At 36.4% G+C, this 10,821-nt stretch overlaps 1 protein-coding gene and 2 pseudogenes across 1 annotated transcript in view; 1 reads left to right on the top strand and 2 right to left on the bottom strand.

The window, feature by feature from the left end:
* The window catches only part of LOC105741468, a 33,731-nt pseudogene extending 31,747 nt beyond the window's left edge, over positions 1 to 1,984 (bottom strand).
* Positions 1 to 10,821, top strand: part of Gpc5 (glypican 5) — an 863,449-nt gene that overhangs the window by 212,257 nt on the left and 640,371 nt on the right. The gene's annotated exons all lie outside the window — the stretch shown is intronic.
* Positions 10,059 to 10,553, bottom strand: LOC105741481 (annotated as a pseudogene).

Genomic DNA, 10,821 nt, shown 5'->3' with positions numbered 1-10,821 from the left:
CAGGGATTGAATTCAGAGCTTTGCGCTTGCCAGGGAAGCACTTATTCTACTAAGCCATCTCCCCGGCCATATATATATATATATATTTGAGAAAGCAGTAGCAATGAGACAGTTTCAAAACAGGTTAGTAGGGACCAGGGAGATAGATCAGTAGAATAAGTGCTTGCCTGGCAAGCTTAGGGTCCTGAGTTCAATACCCGGTACCGCAAATAAATGTAGGGGACAGAGAGAATGCTCAGTAGAATAAGCGCTTGCCTGGCAAGTGCAAGGGCCTGAGTTTAATCTCCAGTTCCACCAAAAAAAAAAAAAAAAAAAAAAAAAAAACCCAAAAAACAAAAAACAAAAACAAAACAAAAAAAACAGGTTAGTAGGACAGTTACAATAATTAGTACATTGCATATTGTTGTCTTTGTAGTAGTTATTCATAGGACAAGATGCAGACATGATATCTTGTCTAAGTAATATTAGTTCAACACTTTCTTCTCATTGAACTAAGAAAGTCGCTGTATATCTATGATAACTGTTTTGTATGTATATATATATATATTTTTTTTTCCACTACAACATGGATCTTCATTTGTAGCCCGCTTTTTTGTTTACTTTTGCCAGAGATGGAGGTACTGGGCTGTAAAAGGCTCAAGTCAACACCTTCTGACATTGCCAGTCATGCAGATAACCCACAGCTATTACGGACTACTGGACTGTATGGGATTACTCTGCTGAATTCACGCACCTACGCTATGTGAATGGCAACAGACTCCGTTTTTGGGTGGAATGCTCATGTGCTATCTGCTGCTAATTTCCACGGTGGCTGTGATGACTTTTGTGCAGTCGGTTCTCACTTACTGCTCTCTGCCTTTCTTCCTCTCTTCCATACACTGTTCCGGGAGACATTCTGCCTGCATGCCGTTGGCACTTGGCAAGCTTCTGGAGTTGCTGTGAAGCTTACTGAGAACAAAACGGCTCTGCAAGGGCCGTGACAGCGTCAGTTTCTAACTGCTGCCCTGTGAACTTCCTGAAAAGTTGCTGATTTAATTTGGAAATACTGTATAATTGTAAAATAATCATCCTTTCTTTTCTTTATAAACTACTGACACTTCTGATCCTTATGTCAACATATTGGTGGTGTATATGGTGGTTAGAAATCGGCCCAAACATTCTCTGACATTGCTTTGAAAAGGTGGAGCCTAATTCCTCTGCCCTCATGTAAAAGTTGGACTTAGTTCCTTGTTTCTGATGCACAGAATATGGCAGAAGCGAGAGTGTGTGCTGTTGGAGGGAAGACCCCAGCTCTGCCCTGCTCTCCTCGTGGAATCATTTATTCTGGAGTAGGACGGCGAGTCTGTGGTAAGGATGCTCAACTAGTCCTTCATAAAGTGGCGGACGAGGCTGCCGTCCACAGCAGGAAGGGTGTGCTGCATGGGGCACTCCTGTGAGCCAGCCCTCTGGGGACGGACCCTTCTGCTCTGCCCACGTGGTCAGATGCCCACACCATCAATGGCAGCATCCCGAGAAGCCCTGCATCAGAACCGCACAGCGAAAGCGCTCCCAAGTTCCTGACCTGCAAACAGCCATGAGATGACAGGTGTTTGCTGTTTTGAAGCACTCCCTGTTAGAGTTTTTCATGCAGCAGTAGAATAGTGATACACTATGTTTTCCTCTTAGAACTTGCTGCTTTTGTCCCCCACATCTGACTGGAGAATTGTTGCTAATTTCTCAGGATTTTCTTTCTGAAGGAAATTCAGTTCAAATTTCACTCTGTTCTCAGAGTTGAGAGTCTGTATCCCACAGTGATGAGATTTTAGTCTATAACTACTTTATTTTTAAATTTGATTTGTTTCTGAAGGGAAACCTCTATATCTCTAATCCCTACTGAATTTTTGAGCCTTACACCTTTATGACCTATATCACTGGTGCTGAACCTGTTGACCATGTGCCAAAGTGGGCTATTTGTTACCCCTGAAAGCTCCAAAGGGTTTGCCATCACTGCTAGGCTATTGTTTGGTATATTCTTTTAACATGTATCCTAAATTAGTAGCTAAAGATTTTCAGTTGTAAGTTACAACTCTTTGAATAAAAACAAATTGTTGTATCCCCCTTTGTAATTATTTTAATCCCTTGGAACAGTCTATGATCAAACCATGCCCTAGCACATCCGTGATGTAATTACAGAGACTTAAATTTCCCTCCGAGGTCCAGGCATTGCATACCTGCTGTGGATGGCCTTTCGGTCTAGAATGTCCTCTTCATGAAAAGTTTGCTCTCTCACAACTCAGGTGCCATCTGCTTCATCTCCTCTTCTTGTTGCTCCCATCACCTTATTCTTTTGGGTCTCAGCTTTACCCATGCATGCATTTACGAGAGTGCAGTGACATTTTAGAAAGCTAACCTCGCCTGTGCGTCTCTTTCCTCTTGTCAGTGCAGTTAGGCGTGGAATCAAGGCTGATTTATAGCTCTGTCTTCAGCTCTCTCATCTGTCACCGAAACGTGAGAACTCTCTTGACTCTACCTGTTTTACTGTGTATCACAACTCCTTAAGCTCTTAAAACTGAGAGTTTGCATCATGATATCATTCTGTAATTTTATTTCTATCTGTATGAATTCCAGAATTAGAAACTTTAGAGTACTTTGAAATCTTTTAAAACTGCTTTTTGGGTCATAATTTTATGTATTATGTAAGAGTGTTCATAGTTAAGCTCATACATTTTTATTATAACTCATCTCAGTTCTTAAAGGGCTCACTTGAAAGATTTTCAACAGAAAGTGAATATAACCAAATAGGCTAAAGATTATCTCCTCTATAAATTATTGTAGGTGGGTAAAAATAATTACTTTTTCTCAAATGAAAATTTTAGCAGCTTTACCTAGTCTGTGGGAATTTTTCCTTTTTTTTTCACCTAAGGTTAGAGACAAGTCTGATCACCAATAAACATGAACAATTAGGGTAAACTGAATCAACCTCTTACTAAGAGAAATTAGGCAATTTTGAAAAACATAGGCCATATTTTATTGAAGGCACTTGACCTGGCATATTACTAAAAATTGTAGGCCTGAAATCCAAAAGAACACATTAGACCCAGAGCGGCAATCTTAGCTTCAGGAGACTTTCCTGCTTGTGTTTCCAGGCTCTTGAGAGGTACCTGAGAGGTCAAGCAGAAGCAGAGACTTTCACGGTTTTTATGAGGATGGAAGGCCAAAAGTTAGAAAGGAGGCCATGACAAAGACAAGGGGTTAGATGCTAATGGTCTTAAGGAATGACTTTATAGTAGTAATAAGTTTTTTCCTTGGGATAGAGGATAGGCATTGGATAGTCTCAATTTCTGATTGTGTCAACTTGAGGTAGATTTCCTAATATTTGTAAAAAATACCAAAATAAAGAGTTTGCTGGGGGGGGGGAATGTCATTGAGACTTAATAGTATCTCTTTAACATTCCATATACAACACCTGGAATTTATTTATTTATTTTTATTTTTTGTATTTTAGGGAAGGATCCAGAGGGTATTCAGGGTCTCACTACTAGATCAGACTCATAGTGATTCTCCTGTTTTCAGCCTCCCAAGCCCTGGGATTACAGGCATGTGCCACCATGCCTGGCAGTTGAAATAGTATTATTTTTTCATTAACTTTATTGAAAATCAATAATTACATAGCATTTAAAAATTGTAGACAAATATTGGAATGTGAAAGATATAAGATGTAGACAGACTGAATTTTAGAGAAATATTTCTGAAATGAATACATAGTATGAGATTAATAATGAATTGCACATTATAAATAATTTACAAACTTAAATGAATATAACAATAAAAATTGTTCAAAATAAAAATGAAGAAAGATTTATGGATCAGTCATATAATATTTCACTCTCTCACAGTAAAATATTACTGAGAAAATCAAATCTATAAACTCATAATAATCCCGGTTCTCCCTCTTCCTCTCCATCATCCATCCTCCTTTTTCCTTTTGTGGAAATCAAGGTGGTGATTCTGAATCATATATATATGTTAAGAAACACAAGAATAGGTAAGAATCTGAAAAGGTTTTGAAAAAGGGACAAAGACTTACCTATGAGTGTTTGCACTGAACTATATACCAGGTATATAGGTATAATGTTTGTATAAACATTAAAGAGTCTATGGACATAATTCACAGTTGACCTCTGTTAATTTTTATTGACATTTTCTGAAGTTACTATTTTCTTTTTACTAGAGGTCGCATTAAGACTGAAATGTAAAAACCTGGGTGGGCTGGTGAGATAGCTCAGTAGACTAAGCACCTGCTTTGGCAAGCGCAGGGACCAGGGTTTGATCCCAGGCCCACATGCTGTGCCAGCCCTGCCTCTGGGGCCCTCTTATTTGGCCACCAAATCAGGCATGGTGGCGCATTCCTGTAATCCCAGTGCTGGGGAGGCTGAAAAGAAGAGGATCACTCGAAGTCCGAGCTACATAGTAAGATCCTGTACCAAATACATAAAATGAAACAAAACAAAAAAAAACCTGAGGTAAATTCTGAACAAAGAAATAAAAAAGTAACTATATTCTTTAAAAAATGTGTTTCTCAGTTTTCTCCCAGAGTAACAGCACATCATCTGGCCTTATTGACTCTTTGCATTTAAATTAATTACATGATTATACCTCAAAATATATTTGCTGACTTACAGTAGAGCTCACTTTTATTTAGATGTTTTGTTTATACATTCATTAAATAGATTCCTTAAACTTCAGATTTGCATAATATGACGTTTAGAATTAACTTGACTTTTCTGGCCATGTTCTAGCTCGCTGTAGCAATATCACATGGGCCAAAAGGTGAAGTACTCAGGAATGAGCCTCTAGAGTAACCCTGTGTGGCCTTAGAAAAAGCTTTAATTTTTGTTTAGTTTTCTTAAAAAATATATTTGCTATGCTATACACCCTTGTGAAGAACAATGGAAATTAATTAAATACATGTTTAAAATAAAATTTTCTAGTCTATGTTGATGAATTAAATAAGGTACATTGGCAGGGTAGCCTCATAAAAACATTATTTAAGAAAACAATCAGTATATGAAATTGTTTGGCTACAAAATTTTTCTTTTCACTTAATCTTCAAACAAGCTTCTGTGTTTCCTTATCTTCTTTCTTCCATCTGGTCAGTCATTCAGCAGATATTTTAGAGGTTTACCTCATCATTTCCTCTTATAAAATATTTTCTACATTTCTACATTGTTTCTACATTTTCAGTGCACGTCGATTTTTCTGTGTAGATCATGGTTACAATTAGTTTTTGAAATATCATTACTGTATCTTAACTTTTAGTTTTTGGAGGAATGATCTTTTCACAGCAAGACTGAAAATTCCTGAAGGACCTGCCTTTTCTTGCATTAACACAAAACATATGCAAAACACCCTCATCAAGTAGGGTTGTGTGGTAAAATATTTAAGATTGCATGGATAAAGTCCAATATTTTGGGCAGATCATGGTTTATAAAATTTCTTTTGCATTGTTCATTATTTGTGCTCCACTGCTATTAAAGTAATGAAATTTCTGGTTCAGTACCCATAATGTGGAACCTCCCAGTAAGAAATGATAAAGAACAGCTTCAGATTAATTTCAGTGTTTGTTTCACATGCAGACTGCTACAGATCTTCCATGCTACCTTACGCAAAGTGAGTGCATTTTGAGAGGCTACATCGAGCAGTGGATACTAACAGTGAGATGTACTGGGATTTGGAGAAGCACAATTTCGATCACAGGTGCTTTGCATTTTAAGAGCCTGGCTAAGGCTAATCATACATCAGAAGTCTTTACATACAACCAGTAATAAGTATTTTTTAAGCTTTAGGTTTGCATGATATGACCTTCAAGACTTCTGGTCACTTTTACTTGACTAGATCTTGGAGTAGTATTCTGTGTCCATGATACCTGGTTTTCAATTAATGACTGTTGAGAGTTACTTAATTTCTGTAAACCTCCTGTTCTATATCAAAGTGGAGAAAATGATGGTATCTTCTTCATAGGAAAGTTAGAAAGGTTAGTGGAGAGATGATACTAAACAATTCTTTTCTCCCTCTAGAGGTGATGTATATTTCCTGTACCATTCAGGGAAAAACCAAAAAAAAGGAAAGAAAGGAAAAAGTTAGGAACTGGGGTTGTAGGGTCCAGCATTAAAAAATCTTATAATTCTGCCTCAAATATTTTAAATTTTTATATAAATCTTTGCCCATTCTTTCATTCATTCATCTCTAGACAAGAAGGACCCCTTTTCCTTTAAAAAAATCAAAAACCGGATCTGTGCTCTTTTCATCTTTGCCTTCATCCTTTGTATTGTTGACACTTTTCTTGTTTCATTAGAATTTCAATTTCTGAATTATCTAGTAGCTCTTTCTTTTTAGCCTACAAAATATTTAAGTCATATTTAACCATGGAGACCATTGGAACTTCTCTTACATTATCCTGTTTTCTTTCTACCAAACTTACAATAATTTTAAGTGTTGTCTATGTTTTATTACTTTATAGTAGTTCATATATTAATAATAGTGCAAACTTATTAGAGAAAATTAGATGTAAATATTTATCTTCCACTTACGATCTCATCAACCAACTATATAACTTCTATGTCTGATTTACTGAAATAGCTTTGCCAAAGATCAACACTGGGACATTTCTTCTCCCAGCAGGATTTTAGTGTCTGATATCATTTGCCATTTCTTTTTGCTGTTGTCAATAGGTCCTATTAACTTTCTCTTTTAATCTTCATTCTTGATTTTTTTTCTTGGTTCACTGTGTATTCCAGACTGGCCTTGAATCTACTTTGTAGCCCAGGCATGTGCTACCACGCATGGCCTGTCTATATTCTTATGATAGGACTTTCTAGTTCTCCTCTTTTAAAAAACAATCACTTCTTTTGACTCTTACTCTTACTTTTTAATTACAAGTGTATTTTAAAGATTTGTATCATCTGCTATTTGGTCCCCCTTTAGATGATCTATCTGCAACTCCATAGAAATGCTTGTCAACCTAGGATGAGGTTACATCCTTATAAACTCATTATAACCTGAATATTTAGTAGGTGAAAAAATCTTTAACACTCATATCTTACTGTACATAACAACTACACAGTACCCTATAGGGCGTGGGTAGTTTATTTTCCTGACCATGGGGCTGCCTGGCACCCATGTTTTTTGCCTCCATCCAGCATCCTGAAAGAGAGCCTACTGCATGTTACCAGGCCAGGAAAAGAAAAAGCCTGAGGAATGGCATCTACTGAAAATATAGTGCTTTTGTATTATCGCATCAAGTTGTGCAAAAGTGTAAACTGAATCATCTTAAATTGGGAATATCTGTACTTTATTTAATCTGAACGTGTCTGTAAATATTTCGTGATTAAAATTGACAATATAAATGTTCAAACATTTTTCTATACATGTGGGAAACACTTTTATATTTTGCTAAATCTTATGACTATAGATATCATCTATGGAGAGATTATAATAAATACTATAATCTTTTTTCCTTTGAAGTCTTATACTTTGGTTGCAATACCAATTAGAAAATTAAAAACTTTTAAAAGTTTTATATAATATGCTCTTGAATTCATAGAGCTTACTAATACACTTTATTGATTTATTATCTTGTATATTAGAAATAACAAATATATATCTGAATTTTCATATACAAAATTAGCATTTACTCAAGTGAATCATAAGTATACTTAAGACAGAAGAAATGTTCATGATTTGCTGACTTTAATTCCTTTAGGTACTATATACCAAGAGGTAGCAAAGTTGGATTAGTAATAGTTCTATTTTTAGTTTTTTGAAGAACCAGAATGTTAATTTTCCACAGGACTGCACTAATTTCCATTACCAGCAGCAGTGTAGAAGGATTTCTTTTCCTCTTGACCAGCATTGATTGCTTTTTTATTTTTATTTTAAGAATTTTATTGAGAAAGAAGTGGTAATAATATAGTAACAAAACAGGTTAGTAGTACAGTTACAATAATTAATACATTGCATATTGTTGTCTTTGTAGTAGTTATGCCTAGTACAAGCTTCAGGCATGATATCTTATCTAAACACTATTAGTTCAAAACCTTATCATTGAACTAAGTGAAAGTAGTTTTATATTTATGATATTTTGTATATACAGATATACATTTTTTTCACTACAAAATGGTCCATTTATATCCCCTTTTTTGTTTACTTTTGTCAGAGATGTGTATTCCATTGCCATTTGTATATTGTAGGTGCATGAATTCAGCAGAATAATCCAATATAGTCGAGTAGTCTATAATACTAATGGGTTATCTGTAAGACTGGCAGTGTCAGAAGTTGTTGACTTGAGCCTTTCACAGCTCAGCATATTAATATGGTTTTACTTTTTATACCTCGATTTTATACTTTTCTGCTAGATGGTTAAGACCAAGATAAAGCAAGACCTATATAACAAAAAATGTAACTTTTGTATCTGACAAGTTCAGTCAAATCCCCTCAGGACTTACCCTGAAACCCTGTACTGCAGTTTGCAGATCCTTTGTCAGTGCCAGCCATGTGGATGAATCACGGCCATTGTTTGACCAATTTGCTCTCTGAGAAAGCCTGAGAGAATATTTTCTCTCCATGTGACTCTCCTTAGGCACACTAATCATCAATCATTTTCCTCTGTGGCCCTATAATCTCCTTGGTCAGAAAATTTGGGACACACTTGAGTTACAGGATGTTTCCGTACAGGTTCTTCTATGTCCTGAGTCCTCACTGACCTTGAATGGCTAGAGCCAAAAGGTTGTTCTTTCTCTCTAATTTTTGGTCTGTAAACTTAAGTTGTTAACTCTCCTGAAGTGAAGCTTAATGATATTACCCTATAACATAGGCAGTTGAACTTAACCTCACTATCTGTCTGAATATCAAACATCTTAGACATAACATGTTATGTCTAAGATGATTGATTATTTTTTTGTATTATTGTTTGTAGCCATTCTGGCTGTGTTGCTGTTATGAAAGATGGCATCTCTGTGTGAGTTGGATATGAATTGCTTTAATAGCTAATGATGTTGAACTTATTGGCTATTTGAACTTCTTTTTTGAGAAATGCCTGTTTAATTATACTGCCCATTTATTGATTGAGCTATTTGATGCTTTAATTTAATTTTTTTCCAGTTTTTATGTATTTTAGATGTTAATCCTATGTTGGAAAGTAGCTAGCAAATATTTTTCTTATTCTGTAGATTGTAACTTTACTCTATAGATTGTTTTACTGTTTAGAAAGGCCCCATGCTCATGATTGCTGAATTAATATTGATAAATGGCTATAATGCCCAAAGTAATCTCCATACTCAATGCAGTTCCTGTGACAATACAATGACTTTCTACACAGAGCTAGAAAAACACTGCTTAAATTCACAAGGAAACATGAAAGATACAAAATGGTCAGAGCAATTCTGTGCAACAAGAGTAAGGCTAGAGGTGTTGCAATCCCCAATTTCAAATTATTCTACAAAGCCATAATAGCAAAAGTAGCATATACAAGCATGAAAGTAGATGTGCAGAGCAAGGAAACAATATAAGACACAGAACTAAACCTATGCAAATATCACCATTTGATTCTGTATAAAAGATTTAAATATATACACTAGAGAAAGGACAGCGTCTTTCACAAATGATGCTGGGAAGGTATAGAAGATTGAAACTAGATCTGTCTTTCACCCCATGCAAAATCAATTCAGAATAGCTCACATTCATATATGTAGATGATCTGAAACTGATAAAAGAAAAAATGATGGAAACAGTCATAAGCACACACAAAGACTTCTTATTATGACTCCAGTAATACAGGAAATAGCAGCAAGAATAAAAAATGGGGCTATTTTATTTTATTTTTTTACTGTTATTTAGTTTTATTCATAACCACAAACTTAACTCTGCAACCCACATACATTTGGAGGGGAGCAAGGGAAACATGGAAACCAAAGAACTGCGATAAGAGCAGAGATGATGGGGCATTTTGAGCAGGCAGGGTGCTCTCCTGAGCTAGAGGAATGGTCTGGTCTGGTGGTGGCGATACACAAAAGTCACACGTGTTAGAGCTGTCCACAGGTGGTGATGGTGGTCTTCTTGGTGGTCATGCCATTCTTGGACCCAAAGCACTCCATGGCCTCTAGTGTGTTCATGCCCTCTTTCACCTTTCCAAAGACCACATGCTTGCCATCCAGCCACTCGATCTTAGCAGTGCAGATGAAAAACTGGGATCCGTTTGTGTTTGGCTCAGCATTTGCCATGGACAAGATGCCCAGGCCTGTGTGCTTCAGGATGAAGTTCTCATCATCGAATTTCTTCCCGTAGATGGACTTGCCACCAGGCCCATTGTGGCGTGTGAAGTCACCACCCTGGCACATAAATCCTGGAATAATTCTGTGAAAGCAGAAACCCTTATAACTAAATCCTTTCTCTCCAGTCCTCAGAGAACAAACATTTTCTGCTATCTTTGGAACTTTGTCTGCATACAGCTTGAAAGAGTCGTGGCCCAAGAGCTCGCTGTTGGCAGTGATATCAAAGAACACGGTGGAGTTGACCATGGTTGGCAACAAATGACTAAGAGGAAGGATAGTGGTATCTGCAAAGCCATGGGGCTATTTTATATTACCCTTTGTTTCATTACTTTTGTACTTTGGACTCTAGATTCAGTAGATCCTGTGTACACTTCTTAAGATCCTTGATTTTGGAGTGGAATTTGAGAATATAAAATAGTTGGGTGAGAAGGGGACAAGATGTAGCAATATTTGAGTGAGTTACATTGAGTGACATAACTTGGCTTCTCATACATTAAACAAATTCACAGGGCTT

This window comes from Octodon degus, unplaced genomic scaffold, assembly GCF_000260255.1.
Source record: "Octodon degus isolate 3935 unplaced genomic scaffold, OctDeg1.0 scaffold00013, whole genome shotgun sequence".
In the NCBI taxonomy this organism is placed as follows: domain Eukaryota; kingdom Metazoa; phylum Chordata; class Mammalia; order Rodentia; family Octodontidae; genus Octodon; species Octodon degus.
The sequence above is the reverse complement of the archived record's forward strand: the minus strand, read 5'-3'. Positions and strand labels throughout refer to the sequence as shown.